Genomic DNA, 16624 nt, shown 5'->3' on the forward strand with positions numbered 1-16624 from the left:
TCACATTTTGCTTATCCACTCATCCATCAGTGAATGAGCAACTTGGGTTGCTTCCATATTTTAGCTTTTGTGAATAATGCTGCTATGAACATGAGTGCACAAATAGCTCTTCGAGAGCTGCTTTCCATACTTTGGGGTATATGCTTCTAATTTAATTTTTAATGAACTTCCATACTCTCTCCCATAGTGGTGGCACCAATTTACATTCCTACCAACAAAGCACAAGGGTGCAAACTTTTCCAACTCCTCACCAACACTTGTTATTTTCTGTTTTTTGATAGTAGCCGTCCTGATGGGCATGAGGTGCCAGCCATGGTTTCTGTCTTCTAAACTTTTTTCATACTGTAGCCAGAATGACCTTTAATAAGCATATGGTGATCATGTCACTACCCTGTTTAAATCCTTCAGTGGCTCCTCCTTGCCTTCTGGATAGTCTGGCCCCGTTCACATGTGTCACAAAACCTCTCATGATTTCCTCCCTTGCTTACTTGTCTAGCCTCCCTCTCAACTGCTCCCTTTTCCACGTCTTCCTTTCTAACACATTTTCCACTTGTTACACACACATGTACCCTCTGCATTTGTCGCTCTGAAACATGCTCAGGTCTGTGAAAATGCTACTTTTCCCCTCATCCAGCACCATTTCTTCCGTCAGACGCTCTTTCCTCTTTATCACCTACTAGCTCCTTCGTATCCTTGAGATCTCAGAACAGACAGCATTTTCTCCAGGAAAATCCCCTTCATAAATTCCGCCTGCCCAAGCTATGTCAGCACCCCTACTATGTGCTCCCAGAGCACTCTATTCTTGTCCTAACGTAGCATTTCATCACATTCTATAATTGTCCGCTTACTCATATTTTTCTCTGGTCCTGTGCTGTCCAATATGTGGCTGTTAAACACTAAAAATAACTAGCGTGACTGAGGAAGTTAACTCCTAATTTTATTTAATTTTAATAAATTTAAATTTTAAAATGATTGGGTCATTGATTGAAAAATTATTAAGTATATTTAGAACAACTTGGATATGTGTCTACTTTTTCAACTGTAAGTTTATTCAATCTAAATACAGTTTCAGTAACAGATGAAAATTAAGCATGTGAATTGAGATGTGCTGTAAGTATAAAACAGTCTCTGGATTTCAAAGACTTATACAAAATAAAAAAATGCAAAGTATCTCATTAATAACTTAAGAAATTGATTACATGTTAAAATGATAATATTTTGATGTGTTAGTTTAAATAAATTCTTAAAATTAATTTAAATTGTAATCTAATCACTTTTAATCTGGCTACCAGAAAATTTTAAATTATATATGTGGCTCACCTTATATTTCTATTGGACAGCACTGACCTCTACTGTAAGTTCTGTGGGGACAGGAATCATGACTGTCTTATTTACTTATTTAAAAAACATTTGTAACATTTATCATGTGCCAGGTATTACTCTATGCATTACTTACAATTATAAGCATTAACTTTTAAAATTCTTATTACAGTCTTTTTAGTATTATCTACATTTTACGTATGAGGAAATTTGCACAAAGAGATTAACTTAGCTAGTTGAAGGTCACAGAGCTGACCTTGTGGAGATGGTCTGTAAGGATCCAGACTCCACACTCCGTAATTTTGTTATGCTGTCTCTTGTTCATTCTTTTATTACAGGTGTCTACCTAATTAACAACAATATGCAAGTATTCTTCTTCAATTAATCAACCTGTTATTCAATAAGCATTAACAGAATGCTTATGTGCCAGGTATCGTGCTGGGTGGTACGGACCCGGCTGTGAATGAAACAAAAGCTTTAATTTTAAAGAAACTCTATTCAGTAGCAATGACAACGATATGAGACAATAATAATACAGAATTGTATTAAACAGAACAATTATACAATACAAATACACTATTTGAGAACACATGAAGTTGCACCTACCTTAGCTGAGAGATGAGCGATGTGATGGGAAGAGTGAGAGAAAACCTTAAAGGATAACTAGGAATTAGCTACACGTGGGTAAGTGGGCGTGGTTGGTGAAGTGGTTGGTCCCAACCAAGTGGTTGGTCCCCCCCCTACTACGCAGGGGGGACCAGATGAGCAGAGGAAAGAAATAGCCTGGTGTTTGCCGCTGAAGTGGTTTAAGCCAAATGAATAACAAGTTCAGATTTAACTCCATGAAAGATCACACTGGATAAAGTTGGAGAAGAAATTGGAAGGAAGAAACAGTATTATACAGCAGAGAAACAATGAAGAGTCTGATGGTCTGATCCTGAGCATAGATGATAGTAATTTAGGTTAAAGTGGGGGTAGTGATAAATGAGCCGCATTTTAGAGATATTTAAGGGCTAGAGTAGACTTAACCTGATGTCTGATTGGAAGGAGGATGGTGTTTGTTGCAGATGTTGCAAATTACTTAATCAATATCTGTTTTCACTTTCTTCTTGGTTTTTTGAGGTGCCAATGTGCCCATCTCGAGTCAATGGATCTTGATGGGGTAATACAATCATAGCGATCCTGTTCCCCACTTTCTGGTCTCCCCTGCAGCTGGGTCAGTCATCTGGCTTGTCTGACAAATGAGCCGTACAGAGAAGTCTGCTCGGAAGTTCTTCAGGGAAAGCTTTGTTTCCTGGTGGACTCATGGTTGCTCCTGCTTTTTTCTGTTTTCCTGAAAGAGAAAATGATGCAGCTCTATCTTGATTCCATTGGGCAATGCCAAGTGAATTGCAAAAATATTGTTAGGCATTTTAAAGTTATTGAATCAACACCACAGCCGCCTACCTTGAATCTACATGTTATGTGAGAAACATAAAGCAATAGCACTTAAGCTGCTGTTAATAAAGGATGTGTAAACTGAGTTGTTTACTGCTTGTAGCTGAACACATGTCTCTTTGATAATGGGTTAAATGAGAGTTGTCAAGGCTTTTCCCTGGTTTCTGACTTAAGCAACTGGGTGCATCACTGGAAAGCCTGGGGGCAGAACAGGATTAAAAGGAAATTTCTTGAGCTAAAGATTGCTTATGCTAAATGTGATGGGAGTGGGTATATCCAAGTGACAAGTAGGCCATTCAATATACATGTGCAAAAATCGAGAGAGAGAGACAGAGAGAGGGAACGAGCTCTGGCCTGGAGACACAGACTTACGAATCATTAACGTATTAGTATAACAGGTCAATTTACCTAGGGAGATAAATATATAATAAAAGAAAAATATATTGCTAATGAGATCATACCTTTCTAGTATAAATATGACTTCTAATTCTCAGCCTTGCCCTAAAATGTTTAGGGATCCAGGATGCTGGAGCTGGGATGTTATCTGGCTGGTAGTTTGAACATAGAGTATGACATCACTTAAATATAGGATGAAAGCACATAAGAAAAGAATACTGACAGTGGCAGTATCTTGATTAAGGTTTCCCAAAAGCAGGCCCTGGGACAACAAACCAAGTAGTTCTTTGGGAGGTTATCCCAGAAAACATAAGTTAGCGGAATGGTGAAGTGATACAGGAAAATAAAGGAAGTGAATAAAGGATGTGTTATCAGGGAATTACCACTGTGGGTACCTGGAGCTTAAAACTGCCAGAGAAATCATGAAGCCACTGTAGAACATATACCTCAGAGTTATTCCACTGAGTGCGAGGGAGCTGGGAGCTGGGTATGTATACACCAATTTCCTTTCTTTTCCACTCAGCTTTACTGAGGTATCAGACAGATAAAACCATAAGATAGATCAAGTTGTGTCCACCAATTTCTGTCAGCCATTGATGAGGGCTGCTCCCATGCACATGGGCAGAGCGGGCTCTACAATGAGATGCATGTGCTGGCAGCTGAAAGTCTGGTCAGCATGCGCTAAATGGCAAGGTCCTAGGGGCTATGGGAAGGGTGTCAACAGCATCTAAGATGGAGCATAATTAAAGCCAAGAAGGCCATGGGATACAATGGAGGCAGCCAGAAAGGAGTAAGAAGAGTTGAAAGAGGAGACGAGACAGAACCTGATGGAATTTTCTGAGCTAAACAAGGTGTCTGCAGTCACTTGAGCATTCCAGCAACCTTGGGCACCAGCAAAAGGGGATATTAAAAGTGCTCACCAGCTCTAAACATAAGGGATGCTATGTTATAGAAGGGCCATTTTAGTGGTATTTGAAGAGCAACTCCTGCTTTTACTACTAACTCTTAATTCTGAGTAAACTAAAAATGCATTTTCCCCTCTTAACAAAAAATAACCCTTGGGACTTCCCTTGGTGGCGCAGTGGTTAAGAATCCGCCTGCCAACTCAGGGGACACAGGTTCGAGCCCTGGTCCGGGAAGATCCCACATGCCGCGGAGCAACTAAGCCCGTGCGCCACAACTACTGAAGCCCGTGCGCCTAGAGACCGTGCTCCGCAACAAGAGAGGCCACTGCAATGGGAAGCCCGTGCACTGCAATGAAGAGTAGCCCCAGCTCGCTGCAACTAGAGAAAGCCCACCCAGCAACGAAGACCCAACGCAGCCAAAAATAAATAAGTTAATTTATTTATTTTAAAAGATTTATTTAAAAAAGTAACCCTTGAGAGAAAATGAAACAAAGCAACCGAAAAACTGCCCGCTGCTAAAATATTTTGCTCCATCTGTTTCAATGGAAGGAAAATTTTTTAATAAGAATTCTCTGGAGACTTTGAAAAGTGAACAGAAAATATTCATATTTTTTGGTGATAATTTGTCAGTGGGTGACTTCTTAGGTTCAATGACTATCTATTGATGATCTTGAATGTAAATGACCTTCCTAGGCCAGAAAATGCTGTGAAATCCCTGGAAGGACTAGTGCGTTGTGATGTGAATTATAAGGAGCCAAAGGGGTGTCCCATCTGTAATCAGAAATGAAAATATCCTGCAGGCAGTCTTGTTTTTCACAGTTTGCTTGGAAATGTTTTTTTTAAGAACCAGAGAGTCTATACGCAGTCATATTTATTTCTCATTGTGTTGGAGCTTTCACCATGTAGGAATCCAGAAGAGGATTATGTTAAAGGGCGGCTCATGTGCCCTGGGGATTTAGAATTCATCAGGCCCAAATGACCTTGCACTTTATACAGTGTGTCCAGCGTCAGGGTCAAGCTTTCCTGCTCACTTCTCAGAGGCTTTCTATGAATGCAAATGACCCCTGAATATGACAGAGAACTGAGAGTTGGTTGATCCAAGAATATTTTCTTCCAGAGAGACTATATTCTGTTAGATCTGGTTATAAAACACAAAGAAATTTAATTGGCTGTTCTGGAACATTTTACATTTTTCTTGTAATAGCCCATCTGGCATGGTGATGTTTGAAATGCCATTGTAGGATAACATGGTACTGGTCCTTGAAGTAGCATAAAACCTGATGTATGTGGAACATGCTGTAAACACCACAGAGAAAGACTTTTTTTTCATGGAAAAGCTTAGTTTCCTGTAGCACAATGACCTGAGTGCCTAGGACACATAACCTTTTTTTTTTTTTTTTTAAGAAAGCAAATACAAAAACCCCTAGTTCATTCTCTCTGAATAACTTTCCCCAAATGGTGATGAGAACATAGCAAAATCATGTACAAGTTAAATAACTGTGGTAGCAGCTTCTAGAAAGTTGTGACTCAAGTAAAAGCATTAGAATATGCATGGTTTTCAAGCAGAAACTGTTATAATTGAAAGAATTATTGAGCCATACTTACTATAAACCTCCCAGTTTCCTGCTTAAAAAAACAAAAACACGTAAAACAAACAAAACAACCACAGACACCAGACTAGCAAGACTGGCATTCAGCAGAGTCGGGAAGTGTAAGGATAAAGCCTTGGCTTCTGCTTATCCTGTTGGGGCCCCTTGAAAAATGTCCTCAAGGGATGAAGAGTTTGTTTTGAAAACATTTGCCCAATAGCCTGAAAGTTCCTCTCCTGTTCTGCTAAATGATGCTGACTCAAGCCTCCTCTAAAAAAAACTAATATCCAGATTTTTACCTACTCATTTGGTGGGACTGACAAATTTGCAGTTCAGAAGGAAAAAGAAGACATTTAAGAGAGAAGAAAGGGGCAAGATAAGCATTTCGGTAATTCATTTAACACATAAATTCTGGCCCAAAGTACTGTATTTGGGGAGAGGATGAGAGGAAAAAGGAGGACTCATCACTACAGTGCTTCTGTTTTGCCTCTTCTGCCCACACACGATTTTAATCCCAGGACCTTTCCAAACTTATAGCCCACCCTCCACTTCTCATCAGAGGCCAACTCCCTCTTCAAATCTCCTCCATGTTAAGGTATTAATCTAAGTTAAAGCATTAATATATTCATGTACCACACCTCCAGGTAATGTGTTTGCATTTTAATAGGAAACTTCTGGAAAAAATGCATTTTACCAATGGAATCATTCAAATGGTGGGAATTGTGGGTAGCATAGCAGGCCATTGAAAAAGATGCATCTGGGGTGGGGTGGTGGGCAAGTCTTTCTGCAGCCAAGGAATTCTCCTCTGAGCTTGGGGAATCTCCCTCTTCTCTAGCAAGTCTGCTCCTGTCCCAGAGGGAGACTTTACCTCCTTCCTCAAGGTTGCATGCTGCAAGTTGCTCACTGAAACCCAGCCATGACAAATGGGCCAGGAAAAGAGTGATCAGAGTCTGCGTCCTGTACATATTTCACCAAGACCTGCATCAGTATTCTTAAAATAGGGTTTCCCAAGGTATGTGTTGCAAAATTATATAGGAGAATGAATTTACATGATCAAATAAGTTTGGGAAATGATTTGTACCATGCCATCTCCTTGGACGGTTGTCCTAAGAAATCCTATAGTAAGTGTCAGGGTCAGGGATTTTACCTCCCTTCCAACTAACAAGATAGCTTGTCCCCTTTTTATGGACGCTGGGGGAAGACATGAAACTCCTGGGTCAGAGACAAAGACCTTTATTACAGCAAGTAGCATGAGTAGCGTGTTTGCCTTTGTTCCCCTCGTCCCCCAAAGCCTGGAAGGAAATGCAGAGGGGACCCAGGGGATGCTGTGCATCAGTGGATTTGTGTTACAGCTGAGGAATTCACCTAAGAACTTGGGGAGTCTACCCCTTTTCTCAAGTCTGTTCCCAGAGGGAGACTTTACCTCCTTCCTTGAGGCTGCGTGTTGCAAAGCCTCTCACTGCAATACAACCATGACAAATGGCCCAGGAAAGGAATGATCAGGGTCTTGCAATGTTGGCACAGCCAGGAAGAATGTACAGGGATGCCCAAGGACTAGAGCAGGTTGCTTCTCCTAATAGTAACTAAACTTGCTTAATTCTGTTAAACCCAGAAATTCCCAATGTGTATGACCAGACAACAGCACTCAGTGGAACATATTTTGAGAGAGTTGATTTCTATTTGTTCACACTTTTGGACTCCACATGGTGGAAGTGGGTCAGAGTGTTTCATTTTAGGTTCCTCCATGGGGTTAAAAAAATTTATTTTAATAGTATCAATATAAGGGAGAGGTTTTCCAATATGGGACCAGGCAGGTATTTTATTTTCAGGATTTACCATCTCCTTCCAATCAGTTTTCCTTTGAACCAAATCTGGGACTCACATACACTATTTTTTTCTGATCAAGATAATCACTTCCAAGACCAAATAGGAATGGCTGTAGATTTCTCTATTATTAATCATAGTCCTAGTTCTATCATTTAGGCTTCTGTTGAGCAGAATCTCCTCTGGAATTTTAAGGAACACTTCTTTTCCAGAAGGTCTATTCCATTATGTTTGGGCTTCATCTCTCTGTTAATTTGAAGAATCTTTGAAAATATAATCCCTTTAACAAATTTTGATGATCAGTCTTTTGGAAAGGAAGACACTTATACAGCTTAGTTTTTGTAACTTTATTCATTCCTTGGCCACTTTTTTTCATTCTTACTTGTGAATGCTGACCATGCCTCTGCTCTTTCACCCTTATCTCTCCCAATTATGGGGAATTCTTCTGGAAGTTATCTTTTCTCATTCCACATCTCTCTCTCATTCTCCTCCATTTCTGCTGGTCTGGATGCCTATTTTAATTAAATTACCATGTAGACTTTTTCTTTTCTGCTGAACTTCACTCCAGGAACATGCAATTGATGACTACTATTCTCTAGCTTCTTTCCTCAAACTTTATCTTGACCATTTACAGACTAAGTGTCACCCAAATCCTCACAAAGGTGACTAAATAGCAGCCTCTTCAGCCCCCTTTTCTCATTGTACCCACATGATTTCCTTTTTGCTGGCAAGACTTTTGCTATTTTGTAATGGGGAAAAAACATGAGCTGCTTTTTCAAATCTTGTGTTTATATTCTCAACCAAACATAGCACTAAACGTTCTCTTTCCTTTGGCTTTAATTAACTGGAATCTTTGTCTTCTGTCAAAAATTCAAATTTTGGTATAAGAGACTTTCTTTCACTCCTATTTTGTATTATAAATGATCATTCTCAGTTTTCTCTGTAACAATATTTCACATGTTCATATAGAAACTGGGCTTAATTGCAGTTGCAATATGATATTCCCTTGAAATCAGAGAGTGGTAAGCATCTGTTTACTCATAACTCTGAAAATGGAAGCCGAATCAAACATCCGTGATAAATCATTAGCCATGAATCAGCCTAACATATTGTGAGAATGAATGCCTGGAGTTGCTGATCATTGCAAGGTGTTAAAATATTACAAAATGACTATGTACCCATATTGCAGTCATTTAACCTGATTCTTCTTTGCCATTTCCTGCTCAGGAAATTGGGCTCCATCTAACTGCACAGCTGGTTTGGCTTTAGAAACCTCACATTTCGACCCAAATGATCAGGCTGGTTGTACAGCTAGGCAAATCCATGGGATTCAACATAAAAATCTTTAGCATGTGCCCCAGTGATGTGAGGGAATCAGAGTTTTTCTGAGTGTCTCGTCAATTAACAGAAAGATAAGGAACCACCACCCTAGGAGCTGTTCAGGAGGAGATGTTTTTAACAAGACTGGTAGATCTGGCCTCACACCGAATGTTCTCCTAGTTTTCAGGAAATTATTATTTGGAAACAACTGAAACTTAAAGGACATCAGTACATTTCTACTTTTATATTTTCATGGGAAGACATTTTTAGTTCTGATTCCTCTGACCCCCACCAGAAAGACATACTACTTCTGAAAGTGGGAAGCTAAAGGAATCAGGAAGAGGGAAGACTTTCGGGGTGAAGATAAAATTCCTCCCACCCATAAATTAGAATGACTTCGTACCAAAAAATATGAAAAAACTTAGTTTATGAAATCACGAGGGCAGGACTAGGATGAAGAGTTCCACTGACTACTTTGTGCTGGGCACAGCTCTAGGTGCTGGAGATTCAGTAAGGAAGCAGAGAGACAAAAGTCCCTGTCTTCACAGAGTTTACATCCTAGTGGAGGGAGGTGGATAATAAACCATGAAAGTATATTAGACAGTGACAGAGCTAAGGAGAACAATAAAGGCAGGAGAGGGACTGGAATGTTGGGGGGGGCGGGGTGTGATACACTGGGTGGTCAGAGAAGACTCCACTGAGAATGTGGCCTTTGAATAAAAGTCTGAAGCAGGTTCGGGACAGAGCCACACACAGAACTGGAGCAAGTGCATCCTAGGTGGAGGGGGAGCAAGGCCTTGAGGCAGGATCGTGCCTCTAACATTAGAGGAGCAGCAGAGAGGCCAACCATGGGGAGCGGCAGAGAGGAACAAGCAAGGAGGTTGAAGCAAAGAAACGAGGCAGAACTGCAGGCAACCAGGGCAGGAGATAAGGTGACAGAGGCGGATGGTGAAAGGCCTCAGCGGTCATTGTAAGGATGTTGCTTAGGGACAGACACTGCTCCTGCTTTCTCAGAATGTATCATCTGGCGGGGGAAAAATACATGGATGATGATGATGAAATGAGATGACTATTAAAGGTTGGAAAGAACAGGGTGTTACAGAATCATAGCGTGCTGGGTCCTAATGTACTGGATGGGTCTCTCCCATGAGGAAAGTGTGTTTGTGCTGAGACCAACAGGAAGAGCATGAGTTAGATGCCTGGAGGTGGTGATGACTCCGGGTGTGAGCTGCAGCTGTTTCTGGGGCCACAAGCAGCAGCAGTGGGAAGAAAGAGCCCTGAAGCGAACACATCAGGAACCGAGAAGACATCTGTTAGGACGAAGGCCGAAGAACAAGCGGGATGGTGTTGCAAGATGAAGCTGGGGAAGGGGGGCCATGGCAGGAGGCAACTGGATTATAAAAAGGGTTTGGATTTTACCTGAGAGCACTAGGGAGCTGTGGAATATTGTGAACAGGGAGATTACGTGATTGGGTCTGTCTTTTGAAAGATCACTCTAGGTCGAGGGTAGAGAGCAGACTGAGAAGAGCAAGCTGTGAGAAAGGGGAAACAGCTAACATTCTCCTGCAGTGGCACAGGGAGGAGGGGACTTGGGACTTTCGGACTTTGCTGGTGGTAGAAGGAATGGAGAGATGGGAAACACCTGAGAGACATTTACGGACTAGAATAGATAGGACTGGGTGATATTGGATGCGGGGTTGCTGGTGGGGAAGTTTAAAGTGGAGAGAAGGATCAAAGATGTCATTCAAGTTTCTGGCTCTGGCAACTTGAGAGATGGTGGTGCCACTGACTGCAAAGAGGGGACAAAAGAGAAGGAACAAGGTCAGAGATGGATTTTGGCTTTCGGAATGTGCCATTCGTGTAACCCAAATAGCATTTGCTGTATTTTTTCCTGTAACTCCTTTACCTAACTGAAAATTTTAAAAAGATCTGTTCAGATTATTCCTTGAGTGACTTAGATTAATCTTTATGTTTTACTATAGGAATATCATTTCAAGGTAGCATTTCCTACAGATCTTTCTGTAAATCTGTATAGCTATTAGGGACTTGGTTTCAGGCGGAATCACACAATGACGCAGGTTGTAACATAGCTAAGCATGTGGCGCCATCTTCAGGACAGTTATTAAAAAGTTATAAAACCAAACAGATTGAAAGGCAAGCCTCTGCCCCAGAATTCTTTTCTAGGGAGCGAGTATGACTCCATCTTGTTTGGTAATAAGGAGCTAAAAAAACGTTTCTTCCAAATCCAATTGTATGCCTAAATTCTTGTCTTCCTGAGAATTATAGTTCATCACAGGATATAGGAAAGACGGTGACCATTTTTCCTTTGAAATCATTCCAGTTTGAAAGTGTCTGTGAGCTAGACAACTGAGCTTTGCTGTGGAAAAGCCTGGAGAGGGAAATTAAGGCAGTATCCCTTCAGGTTTTCTACCTTGGTGCCCAGATTCTCTGGGGCTTTTCCAATTTCATGTCATATATTTATGTTCTCCACTAGGTGCCTCATTAAATGTATAGCCAAGGGAATTTAATTCTTATGCATTTGTAACAGTGACAGTTTGCATGAATATAAAAATTAGAAAACAATTGTTAGTCTTTGCACCTAAATTTTTTGGATAGGAAATGTAGTAATAGAGTAATATAATCTACACTTTAAAAATATAAGGTTGTAAATAAAACTCAATATTGTACCATAGCTAAGCACAATGAGGAGGAATAATATAGCTCACGAGATGACTTTTATTTTTAAAATCCTCTCAGCCTTTACTTATTCTATTTGAAGAGGCTCCGCCCTTTCTTTTTGCAGGGTTTGGTTATGAAAACATGCATATATGTGTTTCTCAGAATGTATCTGCCACCTTCATGTACAGGATATACTGTTTAACCTACACCGAGCATTTAGCACAGTCTCATGAATAACTGGGAGATAAACAGGTTGGCTTTTACGTGGAGGCAAGTGGTTTCTACCATCTTGTGGTACCCTGCTTGCAAATGGGCTTTCTTCCTAGACTGCTCTCATTAAAAATGCATATCAATTTACATTCCCACCAACAGTGTAAGAGGGTTCCCTTTTCACCACACCCTTTCCAGCATTTATTGTTTCTAGCTTTTTTGATAATGGCCATTCTGACCAGCGTGAGGTGATACCTCATTGTAGTTTTGATTTGCATTTCTCTAATAATTAGTGATGTTGAGCATTTTTTCATGTGCCTCCTGGCCATCTGTATGTCTTCCTTGGTGAAATGTCTATTTAGGTCTTCCACCCATTTGTTAACTGGATTGTTTGGTTTTTTTTGATATTGAGCTCCATGAGCTGTTTGTATATTTTGGAGATTAATCCTCTGTCTGTTGTTTCATTTGCAAATATTTTACAACCACTATGGAAAACAGTATGGAGGTTCCTTAAAACTAAAAATAGAACTACCATATGACCCAGCAATCCCACTACTGGGCATATACCCTGAGAAAACCATAATTCAAAAAGAGTCATGTACCACAATGTTCATTGCAGCACTATTTACAGTAGCCAGGGCATGGAACCAACCTAAATGTCCAGCGAAAGATGAATGGATAAAGAAGATGTGGCACATATATACAATGGAATATTACTCAGCCATAAAAAGAAATGAAATTGAATTATTTGTAGTGAGGTGGATGGACCTAGAATCTGTCATACAGAGTTAAGTAAGTCAGAAAGAGAAAAACAAATACCGTATGCTAACACATATATATGGAATCTAAAAAAAAAAAAAAAAAAAGGTACTGATGAACCTAGTTGCAGGGCAGGAATAAAGAGGTAGAAATAGAGAATGGACTTGAGGACACGGGGTGGGAGGGGGAAGCTGGGGCAAAGTGAGAGTAGCATCAACATATATACACTACCGAATGTAAAATAGTTGGCTGGTGGGAAGCAGCAGCACAGCACAGGGAGATTGGCTCGGTGCTTTGCAATGACCTAGGGTGATGGGTTAGGGAGGATGGGAGGGAGGCTCAAGAGGGAGGGGATATGGGAACATGTGTATGCATATCGCTGATTCGCTTTGTTGTGCAACAGAAACTAATACAGTATTGTGAAGCAATTATACTGCAATAAAGATTTATTTTAAAAAAAATGGGGCTTCCCTGGTGGCACAGTGGTTGAGAATCTGCCTGCCAATGCAGGGGACACGGGTTCGAGCCCTGGTCTGGGAAGATCCCACATGCCGTGGAGCAACTGGGCCCGTGAGCCACGACTACTGAGCCTGCGCGTCTGGAGCCTGTGCTCTGCAACAAGAGAGGCCGCGACAGTGAGAGGCCCGCGCACCGCGATGAAGAGTGGCCCCCACTTGCCACAACTAGAGAAAGCCCTCGCACAGAAACGAAGACCCAACACAGCCAAAAATAAATAAATTAATTAATTAATTTTTAAAAAAATGCATGTCTTTCCATTAAGGAATTGTGAGTCCCAGAGTTCCTGTTAATCTTGAAAGAGAACACACTAATCTAAACTCAGTTTCTCGATAAATGGGGGCCCAGACCACCCCATCAGTGACAGGTTTGGGTTTCCTGGGGTTCAAACTAGGCTTATAGCGGGGGGAGGGGAAGGGTGGGACATACAAAACATGTGTCCAATAATAGTATCTACTAGTATTTACGTGTTTACAATGTGCCGAGTGCTCTTATGTGGACTATCTCACTTAATCCTCATAACCTATGGATACTTTTTTTTAATGAGTGGGTACTTTCATTATCACCTGTGTTCTACAGATCAGGATACTGAAACTGAGAGAGAATTTAAAATAATTTGCTCAAGGCTCACACTCAGTGTTTAGTAAAGCTAAGGAAATAAATTCTAATCTAGGCGTTCTTTCTCCAGAGGCAACAAGCTTGACCAAAACCTCATACTACCCCTTAAAGGGAAAATATTTCACCAAAAGGAAAACAGCCCTAACCAAGAGCCATGCGAATAGTCTGAGCAAAACATTCAGAGAGCAGAAGGGCAGGGATTGAGGGCAAGGGCAGAGTCTGGAGTGATGCTCTGAGGTACAGAAGTTTCTCTTCCCTTCTTGATTGTTCCAGAATCTTGGCACTGCCTGGGTAGGGGAGCCCTGGGCAGGATGCAATAACATAGGGCCTTGAGACTTCTGAGGGTGAGTCTGGGAGACACTGGGACTTGCAGAGATGAGAGGGTGGGGAGCCAAGGAATTCACTGTTGTCTTCTTTCCATTTTGTTTTAGGATCAAGGCTCGAGACAAAGGGCCACAGTCCCTGATAATAGAAGCCACTGCGTGAGGTTAGTAACACACACTTAGCCCACTGAAAAGGAGCAGAAATGAATAACATCTTCACCCTCTTCAGTCAGGCAGAGGTTGGTGCGCAGAGCACGGCGTGGGCATAGCTGAGGTCTGCTGAGAGGCCAGCAGGCAAGTCAATGGGATGATGATGACCCGCACAGCAGCGCCAGCTACAGGGATGAGAGCATAGGGCTTGGAGTCTAAAGCCCTGGTTCCAGGCTGAACACGGCCACTAACTGTGTGACTTTGGGCAATTCATTAAAATTATTTGATCTTTAATTTGCTCATCTGAAAAACAGCAGCAAGAGCTACTGAATAGGATTGTTGGGATATCAAAGAAACAATGTATGAAACACTGTACGCTATAATACTACTGAGTGCCTTGTATGTGCTAGACATTGGGGATAGAAAATTAAGCTACAATCTTTGCTCTCAAGGAGTTCACAATCTAATGAAATAAATATTGGTTATCTTTAGTATCTTGAACCCCTCCCTTCTTTCTAATTATCCCTTTTACCCCACCATTTGGATATTGTCTTAGTTTGGACAATGATTTGAGTGCAAAAGGTTTATTTGGAGGTGCAAGGAAACAGAGGAGAGGTGTGGAAAGTGATACAGGAGAGGAAAGATCCTCAGCACAGGGGGCCAGCTACCACCTTAAGCCACTCTGGAAAATGCTGCAAAACACACAGCTCAGAGGTTTCCCACCTAAGGAATGGGGGAGCCAGAGCAATTTAACACCAACTTTTAACAATTATTGGTTGAAGATTTCTTTTAGTGGGTGTTAATTTCTTGGCACCTGCCAGGGGTCCAGGCAGAGTGTCTCACAGCAGCTTCAGAAAAAGGCCTGGGGCAGAGAAATGGAGACACTGGCAGTTGGAAGATGGCTGGCGCACATTGAAGTCATCGAGCCAAAGATGTGGGCAGGGCACTGACAGCATCTGCAAAAGGTGGTCCATGTCTGAGGGTGCCTGGGTGGGCTCCCTCTCTCCCAGGACCCAAGGCAAAACCAGGAGAGAGGACTCTTCCCAACACTTAGCACTGTAGATGAAGGGGAGAAGGAGGCTAAAGATATGCTAACACTTTCTAAAGGCAGAATTTACCCTTGAACTGTTGTACATTTGCAGAAATTTGGCACAGGTGTGCAGCTCAATAGAATAATTGCTCTGCTGTTGAACTTTCTGTGATGGTGGGAATATTCTATAGCTTCACTGTCCAGTGCAGTAGCCAACAGTCCCACGTGAGTTGCTGAGCACCTGAAATGTGGTGGGTGTGACTGAGGAACTACATTTTTACTTTTTTTAAATTTTAATTAATTTGAATAATCCCATGTGGCTAATGGTTACCATGTTAGACAACATAACTTTAGAGCAGTTTAATTATATTTTATTATTCATAAGAAATTGTTCAGAAATCATCCTAATCATTTTCTTCATTAAGGATAGAGGTAAATCAAAGATGTCATATGGCTAACTGTTAAAATCAATATTAATTTTGAATTGAGCACAACTGAATATCACCACCAACTTAATAGAAACTTCTGGGAAATGGGAATAAACGTGAAGTCTTACCAACATTTGTTAGAAAAATGTATTATAAAAAGTTTAGTGGTCAGATTTCTAAAGTTTGACACAACAGTCCAGAAACAATAGTATCTCAGCAGCTCTAGTGCATATGATGATTTTAAATGATGGACTGTACTGAAGTTGGTGGAGAAGCAAGACATTTTGGGGTACATGATTTTTCTTTACATTTATTTCTTCATATATATATAATTTTCATTAATTATACTTCATATTATTGTTTATATTTCTATAAGTATTTATGGACTCAAATTCCATATAACGTGCTTTACAAAATTAATTAGTTAATACATCCTCTAAATCAGATTAATTATTATCTCTTTTTCCCTTTTTTTTTTTAAACTGTTTAAAAGTTTTTCCATCAACAGAGGAATGGATAAGGAAGATGTGGTACATATATACAGTGGAATATTACTCAGACATAAAAAAGAATGAAATAATGCCATTTGCAACATGGATGGATCTAGAGATTGTCATACTAAGTGAAGTAAGTCAGACAGAGAAAGACAAATATCATATATCACTTATATGTGGAATCTTAAAAAAGGGTACAAATGAACTTATCTACAAAACAGAAATATAGTTACAGATGTAGAAAACAAACTTATGGTTACCAGGGGTAAGGGGGGGAGGGATAAAGTGGGAGACTGGGATTGACATATACACACTACTATATATAAAATAGATAACTAATAAGAACCTACTGTAGAGCACAGGGAACTCTGCTCAATACTCTGTAATGGCCTATATGGGAAAAGAATCTAAAAAAGAGTGAATATATGTATATGTATAACTGATTTACTTTGCTGTACACCTGAAACTAACACGACACTGTAAATTAACTATACTCTAATAAAAATGTTTTTAAAAGTTTTTAATAATTGTTTTTGTACATAACCAATAGCTTCCAGAATCATCATTTTCATTGTTCTTGACAGTTTTTCTGCTTTAATGTATGTTCTGCAGTGTGACTCAGCTCC

At 40.5% G+C, this 16624-nt stretch overlaps 1 long non-coding RNA gene across 3 annotated transcripts in view; it reads right to left on the bottom strand.

Moving 5' to 3' along the window:
* Positions 1 to 1827: 1827 nt before the first annotated feature.
* LOC132369068 (uncharacterized) overlaps positions 1828 to 16624 on the bottom strand; it is a 199033-nt gene continuing 184236 nt past the window's right edge. For all 3 annotated transcript variants that reach the window (XR_009504239.1, XR_009504241.1, XR_009504240.1), the window contains one exon: positions 1828 to 2653. This is a non-coding gene — a long non-coding RNA (uncharacterized LOC132369068). The remainder of the gene's footprint in view (positions 2654 to 16624) is intronic.

Source organism: Balaenoptera ricei, chromosome 7 (assembly GCF_028023285.1).
Source record: "Balaenoptera ricei isolate mBalRic1 chromosome 7, mBalRic1.hap2, whole genome shotgun sequence".
NCBI classification, from domain to species: domain Eukaryota; kingdom Metazoa; phylum Chordata; class Mammalia; order Artiodactyla; family Balaenopteridae; genus Balaenoptera; species Balaenoptera ricei.